At 34.2% G+C, this 13,744-nt stretch overlaps 1 long non-coding RNA gene across 1 annotated transcript; it reads right to left on the reverse strand.

Annotated features, from left to right (window-relative positions):
• Window positions 1–429: 429 nt before the first annotated feature.
• Window positions 430–2,924, reverse strand: LOC139856822 (uncharacterized). Its single transcript, XR_011762192.1, has 3 exons — window positions 2,668–2,924; window positions 810–906; window positions 430–718 (listed from the first exon to the last, which is right to left on the reverse strand). It is a non-coding gene; the product is annotated as an uncharacterized lncRNA (long non-coding RNA).
• Between the last annotated feature and the right edge of the window lie 10,820 nt (window positions 2,925–13,744).

Here is a 13,744-nt window from a genome sequence, read left to right on the forward strand (position 1 = left end):
TTTCACCATGATGCAATTAAAAAATATGGTTGCGTTTTAATAAAAGCTTAAGAGATTCAAGTCCATCGAAATAGGCCCACTATTTCTACTTTTATATTAAATACCCGGGGCTTTACATTTATATAGGTAGGTTTGTTTACCAGGACACCGATGTGGGACAAAGAAAAAAAAATATTTAATTTAATCCTAAAAAGGCATGGATGGAATTATATTCTAACAGTTCAAATTTCGTTCTCCTACTTTTTAGTTCCCACCATGTAATATCTCTGTGTTTATCTATATTGCATAGTGCACTAGATATACTATGTATTTCATAACTGTTAAAATGCCCACATTTCTCTGTTAGATAGCCACCATGTATATATATGGATGCATATTGATACAAAATTTTCCATATAATTAATTAATACAAAAATTTCCATATAATTAATTAATACAAAAATTACCATAATTTACATATAATTAATAGGGTTTAATTGTAACTTGAACCGAAACTGAAAGCGGTATGTAAGTCTAATGCTATAATCTTTATGTTTATTGACGTTAGTTGTCATTTTTCAAATAAGTTATATTCTTCATTAGGGCTTAAGGAGTCTTTTTTCACCTCGTTCTACGCACTTAAATTCTCGGAATTGATCCTGCAAGTAAATGTAGAAGAGACGGAGGGCCTTTATTTTCGCCTCGTGCATGGCCCCTATATTCTCAGGACCGGCCCTGCCTATTATCATATATTTTCATAAGACATTCAGTGAAATGAAAAATCCAATAATCATAGTTGAAAAAGTAACTCATAGAATGCAAATACTCACCATTCGGATGCCAAACTTCTGATGTAAATCTAATAGTTGGAGGGCTATTTAGATAATTTTGTGGAATGGTCATTATAGCATTTAAAAACCACCCTCGCTGAAATAAAAGAACTGAAAATCATGAGTCATATATATTATATATGAGATGAGACAAGTAACTAATTAACTCAATACAAGATCCACAAACAGAACAAACATCTTATCTCATATAAACATAAGGCATAAGATAATACTCCGATATATATGGAAGTGATGCTTCAAGTTTAGACGTTCAGTAATTGAACAAGAAAAGAAAGCGTATCTAACATATACCCGGTGATGTAGATGCATGTCCACCTTCAAACTGTATGACACAATTAATTTTAACTACGTATACGACCCTATATATTTTTCAAATTGTATAAGTTTTTGGAGGTAAACAACCACTAAAGTACCCTTTGAATATACTTAGTTTTGAAAGAAAAAAACATGACTGCCTTTGAATTTTGATCCTATGTTCATAACTAACAAAATGATAATTTAACTACAAAAGACGGACTTTTGAACTAAAAAAGTGGCTAATTTTTCCCCAAAAACACTTGCACTGGTTGGGTATAATATCAGAAGACCTCGAATGAACCATCTCAATACATAAACATCTTTAAGCATAGTGATGAAACGGTGAACCAATTAACCAAAAAAAGTCAGCAAAAAAACTAAGCCATCTAATCATTGTTCAAAAGATTACAACTCTAAGCACTAAACAAGTTAAAAAGCATAATCTTTCAGTCTTGGAAGCTAACAGATCCTAATATCCTATAGTCCTATTACATCTCACAAGTATGTTTGTATGTATATATTCAACAGTGCTACAATTGAACAATACAATTACCAACCACAAATATACCACCCTAAAAACCAACAATGAACCCAATACAACAACAACAACAACAACAAAATATAATCAAAAAATAGAACAATAAAATTTAAACAAAAAAAGAAGAGAGAATGGGTCGAGTAGTTGTTTACTACGGGTCATGTGAAGTTGGGTTGGACCTCTTCCCTAAAGCATTTACAGATTATCAATATTCATGTGTTTCTTGAAAGCAGTAGCTTCGCTTCGTGTTTGAAAAAAAAGATAATCAAGAAGTACATTGAAAAGCACTTAGATAACAATAATATCGTCTAGAGATTATGGTACATTTGCGTAATGTTTAATATGTATCTTCTAATTCCTTCATCAACAATTCTACATGTCAAGCTTCTAGAACTCCTTTTTATCGAAATTTCATGAATGTGAGTAAACCAGTGAACAGTGAAGATCTTAGAATCAACTCAATGGAGTACACATATGAAAGGAAATGATGGAACCTCACCTTTACATAATAGCTTCTAAACGCACTCTATTCTATCTCTTGTAAACATAAAAAAAAATCATGAATTAAGCTTAGAAATCACAACACCTAAAATCACCATTTAGTGTGACTGTGTCTAACATAGTGCCATCCATACCACAAAAGAATTGCATATAGAACGTACAGTCCACCAATCATGACATAGAACATAGTGGTAATGAAAGTCCTTCATTAGTGAAATTGTGTCAAACAAAATACCATCCATAACACAAAAGAATTGCATAGAAACAAATAACAGTGAAATATGTTGCTCTATCGATTATTTGATATATAGCATTATGTTGTCGTGCACCTAAACATTAGTTACTGTATTTTCACATAAAAGATATGTATGCCACCCATCTACATTTCATTTGAGTATGCAACAATCCACTAAACAAAACAGACTTCTGAGCAAACATACGGACAAACACAGCAAGTAACTAATGCAGCACCAAAGTGAAAGACAAAACATGGTTATGTACCTTCATGTTCAAGCTAACAGTCGGCGTGTAAACGGCCCATGCTGGATACCTACGTTAGAAACAGTTACCTGCAAACATTCATCAGAGGAAGAGCCAAAGACTCTAGTGATAACTGCAAACAACAACGTAAAGTAAAAAAAAAAACATAAACAAAAAATGCAGGATATTAAATCAACTCACAACCTGTACGTTAACAAAACAACACAGCAGAAACTACCTACTCCCCCTCTCTAATTCTGAGGGCAGAGATTCAATGTTAGAGGACGTTGATGATGCCTCGTGAGCAATTGGACAACCGGAACAGCAGTGAAATTTTAGCCAAATTACAAGAGCATGATTACGACTTTGAAATTCAATAATTCCCACAGCATACACAAAAATTAATGTTTTATAAGCTAACCAAAGCGTTTGCATAAGAAAATTGATTAACCTATATTATGTAATAAAACAAGTACAAGCTGATAAAATTGAATCAACGGGAAGAGATTACCTAATAAATTGAGAGTTTCAGACAATGATTGAAAAGAAATGATTGTATCGGCGAAATCACAAACGTAACACTAATTAGGATATGATCATGCATATTTTTACCATTGGGTTTAACATGCATGCTCAATGCGTTAGTGGGGTTTAAGGATCTTAGAACAAGGCTCTCCGATCCGGTTACCGTGAATAACCCTGGCCGACATGATGATGTCGGCGGGGTGGCCAAGTGATTAAGTCCACCTTCGATAGCGATCGCTGATCAGAAGGCCCCAAATAAGGTTGTAGGTGCTAGCTTAATGAAGAACTAACCTGTTAACCTTGAAGAGACGAAGAATGATGCTTAATTACATAAGGCGTGTGGCAGATTGTAGTTACGTAATGTGACGATGTTTAGAATGATAGTTAGGGTTTGTATATATAGGCAAACCCTAATTCTAGAACCATCCGAGATAATGGCAATCCTTTCCATAACAAACTCCCCCGAATCACGGATGTAATTATGAAAAAGATATTTACTTGATAGCCAAGTAATCGCTGTTCCGGGAACAAAGGCATTAGATACGAATCCGCATACTGCATAACGCACCTGAGCACAAGCATACGCACCCTAGAGGGTGCCCGCATAGATTTGCAGGTGCGCGTGCGGATTGCGGTATCATTATGTCCCCCCAGTTTGATGTTATATGGCGCAAGACATATGACATCAAACTATTAAGCGGAAAAAACAAGAAAACGGCTAGCATTCAATCTTCCGCGTGCGTTTCGAGGTCATTTAATGCCTGTCACTGTCGCAGAAGACCATTCGGCTGACAAGACATAAAGTGGCAGTTGGCAGGCGCGTGTCAGCCACGCGTTCATTGGTAACCATACCCAACTGACATCCACGCGCACACTTAAAATGCCACCCGTTGATCGTGTAACATGTGTACAGCCATGATCAACGCATTCCACCCCATGACCCCAAATCGTCACTATAAATAGCCCCAATTCACACACATTTCCATTTTTCTGCTCCAAGCTTCCCCAATACGCTGCGATATTCAATTCCGATCAAATCCTAAATATTCCGGCCACCGTCGAAAGGTTAGTAATTCTCCAACCACTCTATAGAAAATGACTAAGGCTAACGAGACCTATGTAGATAGTGTTAGATCGGTTATAGAGCAGAAACACATTGATTACTTAGTCAAACAATACCCACCGTTAGCAAAGTACAATCCGGTGCCATCCCTGTCTAATCAGCGTGCTCACGAGCCACCGGAGAAGAAGGTGGCCATCTACGAACATGCGTTCAAGCACGACAACTTTAGGGTTCCCCCCTCTGACTTCTTCCTAGGCGTACTAGACCACTTTAGGGTGGGATTAGGGCAACTACACCCGTATGCCATAGGTAAAATAGAACTGTTTGAGATGTGGTGCGTCGCACTCAACAAGGTACCACTGGTTAAAGTTTTCTGTCATCTATACCGCTTAGCCAATCACCACAAATCCTGGTTCACCTTCTTCGCCCGACAAAATTTCACAAAAACCCCAAAGTCGAATGCAGGTAACTGGAAAGAAACTTTCTTTTACATCGATCAAACTGTAGTTGGTACCAATTTTCCGCAAACGCTTATATGGTTGATAATGCTAAAAACGAACATATATTTCATAGCATTATTCCTTAAGAAAGACAAGCTTTTAGTTGCAATTGTTCTATTTACAAGTGATATTCGTTTAAATAATAAAAGGTGAAGACAAAAGACAGATTCGACGAATTGAAGACGCAAACGACCAAAAAGCTCAAAAGTACAAAAGACAATCAAAGAGGTTCCAATTATTAATAAGAAACGTCTCGAAATTACAAGAGTACAAGATTCAAAACGCAAAGTACAAGATATTAAATTGTACGCAAGGACGTTCGAAAATCCGGAACCGGGACCAGAGTCAACTCTCAACGCTCGACGCAACGGACTAAAAATTACAAATCAACTATGCACATAAATATAATATAATATTTAAATAATTCTTATAATTATTTATATATTATATAATATATTATAAACCGTCGGCAAGAAAGGCTCCAAACTTGGGTGAGCTGTATTTACAAACTCCGCGACTCGCGGAGTTTGAAGGCAAAAAGGGCCGCGAGTCGCGGAGCCCCAAATTCTGAAAATCCCTATAAAAGCAAACGAATTCTGATCACAAAAAAGATATATCCATCCATCTCTCTATCTATATCGTATATATTTATATTTATATTTTAATTTTAATTTTAATTTTAATTTTAATCCTAATAATAAGGGTATGTTAGCGAATGTTGTAAGGGTGTAAGTCGAAATTCTGTCCGTGTAACGCTACGCTATTTTTAATCATTGTAAGTTATGTTCAACCTTTTTAATTTAGTGTCTCGTAGCTAAGTTATTATTATGCTTATTTAATCCGAAGTAATCATGATGTTGGGCTAATTACTAAAATTGGGTAATTGGGCTTTGTACCATAATTGGGGTTTGGACAAAAGAACGACACTTGTGGAAATTAGACTATGGGCTATTAATGGGCTTTATATTTATTTAACTAAATGATAGTTTGTTAATGTTAATATAAAGATTTACAATTGGGTGTTCCTATAAATTACCATATACACTCGATCGGACACGATGGGCGGGGTATATATATGTACGAATAATTGTTCATTTAACCGGACACGAGAATGGATTAATAGCCACTAGAATAATTAAAACAGGGGTGAAATTATGTAAAAGGACACTTGGCATAATTGATTACAAAATATTAAAACCTTGGGTTACACTCAGTCGACATCCTGGTGTAATTATTAAACAAAGTATTAAAATCTTGTTACAGTTTAAGTCCCCAATTAGTTGGAATATTTAACTTCGGGTATAAGGATAATTTGACGAGGACACTCGCACTTTATATTTATGACTGATGGACTGTTATGGACAAAAACCAGACGGACATATTAAATAATCCAGGACAAAGGACAATTAACCCATGGGCATAAAACTAAAATCAACACGTCAAACATCAGGATTACGGAAGTTTAAATAAGCATAATTCTTTTATTTCATATTTAATTTCCTTTATTTTATATTTAATTGCACTTCTAATTATCGCATTTTTATTATTATTGTATTTAATTGCACTTTTAATTATCGTACTTTTTAATATCGCAAGTTTAATTTTATCGCACTTTTATTATTCGCAATTTCATTATCGTTATTTACTTTACGCTTTAAATTAAGTCTTGTATTTATTTATTATTTTACATTTGGTTTTAACTGCGACTAAAGTTTTAAAATCGACAAACCGGTCATTAAACGGTAAAAACCCCCCTTTATAATAATAATATTACTTATATATATATTTTTATTTTTATAAAAGTAAACTAATATAGCGTTAAGCTTTGTTTAAAGATTTTCCCTGTGGAACGAACCGGACTTACTAAAAACTACACTACTGTACGATTAGGTACAATGCCTATAAGTGTTGTAGCAAGGTTTAAGTATATTCATTCTCTAAATAAATAAATATCTTGTGTAAAATTGTATCGTATTTAATAGTATTTTCCTGCTAAAATATAAAGCTATTTTATATACACTCCGCTACCACATCAAGTTATTTTTGGCGCCGCTGCCGGGGAAATATCTAGCTTAAAAGCCGGAAGCAACGCTAATATAATATATAAAAAAATTTAGTTTACTTTTATTAAAATTCGTTTTTATAAAAATACGTTTTAAATATTTGAAAATATAAAAAGAAAAACAAAAATATAAGTATTTTTAAGATTTTGTTAAATATTTAAGTTTTATAAAGTTTCTTTATTTTTATATAAGTTTTATCTAAGTATTTTATTTTTATTTAAAACATAAAAAAAAACGTCGAATTAAAAACTGTACCTGAGTTGAATTCTGGAACCCCGCGACTCGCGGAGGTTTGCTGCTTGGAATACCGCAACTCGCGGAGCTTCTCTGACGCCACCTGATGTTTTAGCAGAGTAGTATATAAAATAGCTTATATTTTTACACAAAATACTATTAAATACGATACAATTTTACACAAGATATTTATTTATTTATAGAATGGATATACTTAAACTTTGCTACAACACTTATAGGCAGTGTACCTAATCGTACAGTAGTGTAGTTTTTAGTAAGTCTGGTTCGTTCCACAGGGAATCTTTTTAAACAAAGCTTAACGCTATATTAGTTTACTTTTATAAAAATACAAATATATATATATAAGTAATATTATTATTATAAAGGGGGGTTTTTACCGTTTAATGACCGGTTTGTCGATTTTAAAACTTTAGTCGCAGTTAAAACCAAATATAAAATATTAAAAATAAATACAAGACTTAAATTAAAGCATAAAGTAAATAACGATAATGAAATTGCGATTAATAAAAATGCGATAAAATAAACTTGCGATAATTAAAGGTGCAATTAAATACAATAACAATAAATAAAAATGCGATAATTAGAAGTGCAATTAAATATAAAATAAAGGAAATTAAATATGAAATAAAAGAATTATGCTTATTTAAACTTCCGTAATCATGATGTTTGACGTGTTGATTTTAGTTTTATGCCCATGGGTTAATTGTCCTTTGTCCTGGATTATTTAATATGTCCGTCTGGTTTTTGTCCATAACAGTCCATCAGTCATAAATATAAAGTGCGAGTGTCCTCGTCAAATTATTCTTATACCCGAAGTTAAATATTCCAACTAATTGGGGACTTAAACTGTAACAAGATTTTAATACTTTGTTTAATAATTACACCAGGATGTCGACTGAGTGTAACCCAAGGTTTTAATATTTTGTTATCAATTATACCAAGTGTCCTTGTACATAATTTCACCCCTGTTTTAATTATTCTAGTGGCTATTAATCCATTCCCGTGTCCGGTTAAATGAACGATTATTCGTACATATAAATACCCCGCCCATCGTGTCCGATTGAGTGTATATGGTAATTTATAGGGACGCCCAATTGTAAATCTTTATATTAACATTAACAAACTATCATTTAGTTAAACAAATATAAAGCCCATTAATAGCTCATAGTCTAATTTCCACAAGTGTCGTTCTTTTGTCCAAACCCCAATTATGGTACAAAGCCCAATTACCCAATTTTAATAATTAGCCCAACATCATGATTACTTCGGATTAAATAAGCATAATTATAACTTAGCTACAAGACATTAATGTAAAAAGGTTGAACATAACTTACAATGATTAAAAATAGTGTAGCGTTACACGGACAGAATTTCGACTTACACCCTTACAACATTCGCTAACATACCCTTATTATTAGAATTATAATTAAAATTAAAATATAAATTATAAATATATATATATATTTTACGTATATATGGAGAGAAGAGAAAGATAGATGGATTTGTGGTGCACCAAAGCTCGATTTTTATAGGCATGTGGGCTGGAACTGAGGCTCATGCAATCGCATGGATTTATGCCTTCCAGGCCATGCGATCGCATGGCCAGCTGGGGAGGCTCATATTTGGTTGTTTTCTTCTGCCGACGGTTTTATAAATAATATAATATATTAAATAATTATAAGAATTATTTAAATATTATATTATATTTATGTGCATAGTTGACTTGTAATTTTTAGTCCGTTGCGTCGAGCGTTGAGAGTTGACTCATGTCCCGGTTCCGGATTTTCGAACGTCCTTGCGTATAATTTAATATCTTGTACTTTGCGTTTTGAATCTTGTACTCTTGTAATTTCGAGACGTTTCTTATCAATAATTGGAACCTCTTTGATTGTATTTTGTACTTTTGAGCTTTTTGGTCGTTTGCGTCTTCAATTCGTCGAATCTGTCTTTTGTCTTCACCTTTTATTATTTAAACGAATATCACTTGTAAATAGAACAATTGCAACTAAAAGCTTGTCTTTCTTGAGGAATAATGCTATGAAATATATGTTCGATTTTAGCATTATCAAATATTCCCACACTTGAGCGTTGCTTGTCCTCAAGCAATATCGTCTTGAAATACTAGAATCACTTCTTTATTCTTCACACTTTGTACATCAGTGATTTCTATACGGCGGTATAAACAATGATAGTAACGATAGATCCATGGTTAAAGGTGGGTGTGTCATCCACAGTTGCCTCGGGTTTAGGTCAACGACACTTGCAATCAAATAGCCGATTTACTTTCGGTTTTCAAAGCAAAGTGCACATTTGAAAGGCGGTTTACAGTCCCACATGACTATGAAAATGTAGATCCTTAAGGAAATTGGATCTTTATGAAAATATTTAATCTTTTGAAAATTCAATCTAGCTTTTACCCTAGATAAGTTTTCCGGAATAACCCTTCACCGGTGTTTGCAAAATATTTTTGTGGGTTTGGTGGGTTTCAGATTTGAAAATTTTAGCTCAAAACTTGCGGTTTTGTGTCACCCACTTGCTAACCTTGTATTTGAAAAGCAACACGTCCAGTTTACTTGTCCCGTATATTACCTTTCGATAAACTACCGTCCGGTTGTAAAGGAAAGCGTTGAACAAGCAACTGTTAAGGCAATGTCCCCTGACATGCTTTTAATTATGGTCTATAACGTGTCGGATGCAATTACTATCCTTGGTAGGAGCAATAGTAAAGCTCACCCTTATGATTTTTCGGTCTGGCACAAGGTCCTGTCTTTGACCACTATGCAACCACCGTTCTTACAGTTGACACCCGATTTGGTTCAGGTGACCTAATGAATTCCAGGTGAATTCCTAGGATTTTACGTTCAATGGTAATGAACGCATTGAAAATGGGTTTTCAGAAAACAAATCGGTTTTAATTTGATCAAAATATTTTCTCGTTCAAGCTCGAGTTTAGATATCATCGAATTCCATGAGTTTGTAATTCTCAATCTTTAAAGTCAATCTCAAGGATTGAGTAATATCAGTCTTAAAAGCTGATTTTTGATCTTTTAAGGAGATTATCCTTTCTGGAGATCTGATTCATTAGTCTTATCAAGCTAATTTGCACGGTGCCCCCCCATTGTACGAGATAAATCCTTCTCATGGTTAGGATAAATCTGACCACTTGGCGACCCTGTTTGATGCTGAGGTCCGTGGATTTCCTGCTGATTTTAGAGGTGACTTTTCTAGATTTTTCGTCAATCTACAGCTGGTCTGGATGACAACTTCTTGACCTAAATCAAGAAGCGCGTGTCTTTTTCGGAAGACTTTACTTCCTTTTAATGATGGAATTGATTCATCGTGTAGATCCATCTCTTCTTTTCTTTCATCGGGTAAAATGGTTTAGTTTAGTCCAAAGCAAAAGTATTTTCAGTTATTTGTTACAGATATATGTGACATATGTTTAAGATAACTTGGTAAATTTTCCCACACTTGGCTTTTATTTTCCTTTTTATCGTCCTCTATTCCATTTTAAATGAATTTTAACATTTTGGTTTGTTTCTCAATTTATGTCCTTTCCGAGGTAACAATAATTTCGGTGTTAAAACCTAGTTTTATCGTTCATAAATGTGTATAAACATGATTTTGAGTTCATTTAATTAAAAATTTTGAAAAATTTTACTAGACATGGGTAGTCAGTATATAAGACTAGGGCTGTTCTTTATTATCAGAGAGCACTAGATTCTAATACAACTACTGCTTTACTAGTATTTTTAATGGTAACCAAGTGTTTAAGATAAAAATTTTAAAATCCGAAAGAATTTAACCCCTTCCCACACTTAAGATCTTGCAATGCCCTCATTTGTAAGAAATCAGTAATAATTTAAATTATTGAGGGTGATTTGTGTGAAAATGATTAAATTTTTACCAAAGTTTCCAAATATATTGGCGTTTTGTTTGCTGAATGATAAATGGTGCACATCATTTGTTCATTCCGTCTTGTTGTTATTTCACATATATTTTGCATCTTGTCGTCAAAATTAGTTGCTTTTGCTGAACTTAATGCCAGTCTTTGAAAATGCGTTGTTTTACCCTGTTTTGTACAATCGACAATATACATACATACAAATATAATCATGCATGGCAATTTGAAATGGGACTTAATATCCCACTTTCAAATTCTAAATATGAAATATTAGTACACAATAATAATAAAATAATAAAAATTACACAAATATATACAATAACATAAGTTTAAACATGAAAAAGTCAAAAGATAAAAACATAAAAATCATAAAAATAACCAAATGGAACTAAATCAGTCTGGATAGGGGTTCCAGTTCATCTCATCGGGTGGGTTCCATTGTTGGTTATAGGTGTTCTGATAGGCTTGGTTATAGTCATACCGGTTAAAGGGTGGTCGGATATCAGGGCTATGTGGCGGAAAATGAGCAGGTCGAGTAGGTACATAGTTATTTGGTACCTGATATGATAGCTGGCTCATGATTTGGTGCTGATGAACTAACCAGCTATCGTGTTGGCGTCGCCTATAATCCTCGTATACTCGCTCGGAGTTCCACTGCTCATATATACTATGTCTGGCCGCGTTCGTCATTGCTTCCTCATCTATACGAACGTGGACGTCAAGAATAGCATCTCGAAAGACATCCCTAATGTCTTCCGCCTCCTCCATTTCCTCGTCTGAGCCTCTCTCTACCTGAGGATGAGATCCCTCATAGGGTACTGCCTGGTTACGTCTACTTTTCAATACCTTAGCACCCACATAAACTTTCAATCCTAAGGGCTCAACCTGTTCTCTACAAATCTGTAATGGACCCCCTTGGTTCCTATCAACACCTAAATACTCTCCAATGAGAGTAACAAAAATACCTCCTCCTATTATACTCCCGTCCTGCAATTGCTCTACCATTTTAGATAAATAAAAAGCAACACAGTAAGGGATATTGACAAAGCTTCTAGGATCCCGAATACACTTTAGGTAGAATAAATCATATAAGGTAATTTTTTATTTATTATGACCTCTTTGTGTAATCGAGTTAGCCAAAAATCTATGAATAATACGAAGCTCGGCTCTGTCAATATGTGTATAGGAGTGTCCTCCTGCTCGTGTAAAAACATCAAAATGTGACATACGCCTCCAAATGGCGTCAGCGTCAAAGTTACTATCTACCTGTTCACCATAATGAATCAAGTTTGTACAATCGGGTAATAGCAACTCACCAGGAGTATATATCTGTAAGGCCCTGGCCATGTCCAGCATGGACATTCTGTACATCCTACCGCCAAGGATAAACCTAAGAAATCTTCTATCATCTATTCTAACTATATTTGTATCAAGTGATACAGTACTCATCAACTCAACACACCATTCCTTATATACAGGTCTACGAATGGTGAAAAGACGTTCCCAATCTGTAAAAGAAGAACTGTCATACCTTTGAACTAAAAGCTGTCTAACACGGTCTGCTAGATGGACCGTTTCCAAAGGGGCCCAATCAATTACCCTTGGCACCTCTACATTTTTTGTTACCAATTTGAATTTGTTCCTTTGATATGTCTCGTAATCTCTCCATCTTCTATCAAATCTCAGATTAGGATGTAGAGTGTGCTCAGGAATCGTTGGGAATTCTACTGGCGGCCTTATTGGGAATACTATGAATTCATCAACAAACTGTACCGGATCATAATAAGGTATGTTCTGATCAGGCTGTTGTTGTTCCTGTTGCGGTTCTTGTTCGTGTTGCATTTCTGGTTCTGGTTCTGGTGCTGGTGCTGGTCGTCTAGATGATGATGCTCCTGAACCTCCAGTGTCGGCTCTCTGTAAAATACATTAAACACAAAATTTGTGCATCCAAATATGCATTAGTGTTAGCAAAATAACAACTTAAAACAATCACTATAACATGTTAAATCAAAATTAAACTTATACACATTTTTACAATTTTTCACAATTCTACATTTTTCAAATAAGCACATATGAAAATGTATACAAAATTCATAAGCATTTAACTCAAATAACATGTCAAAATATTCATTACTAATAATTTAACAAGTCTCAAATGGCAAATATATCAAATAAATCAAGTTCATGAATTTTGGACTTAAAAAGTCCACTTTAATCTCCAAAAATCATGTTTAGAATCATTGTTTGGATCATTTAACTATCTAAACATATTACACTACTCAATTTAGAAATAATTCATGACAAAAATCGGCCATAACCTGTTTATATCAAAAAGCCCCAAATTGCTCAAGAACACAAACACTAGATTTCTAAAAATTTTGAAGTTTTTGGCTTTAAATCATGTTAAATAGCATCAATCTAGGTTATACATGCATAAAATACTAACAATTTAACACTAATTACACTAAAAATTAACAAAATTGCATTAGGTAAAAAAAATTGGTAATTATCACAAAAACTAGGAATTTATAGAGTTTAGGGGTGTAATTTTTACCAATTTGCTGAAGAATGAGAATCTAGGCATGATTAGAGCAAGAAAAATGACGAATTACGGTGGAAAAATGGCGAAAATTGGTGAATTTTTGGGTGAGTTTCGTGAATGTGTGTGTGTTGTGGTGAGGAAGACAGAACACGCTGCTGTATGTATCAGGCCTGGATTTCAGCTCCATGCGATCGCATGGAGTTGAAGTGTAAAACCCATGCGATCGCATGGGGGTCCGGGTACAGT

This window comes from Rutidosis leptorrhynchoides, chromosome 7 (genome assembly GCF_046630445.1).
Source record: "Rutidosis leptorrhynchoides isolate AG116_Rl617_1_P2 chromosome 7, CSIRO_AGI_Rlap_v1, whole genome shotgun sequence".
Lineage (NCBI taxonomy): Eukaryota > Viridiplantae > Streptophyta > Magnoliopsida > Asterales > Asteraceae > Rutidosis > Rutidosis leptorrhynchoides.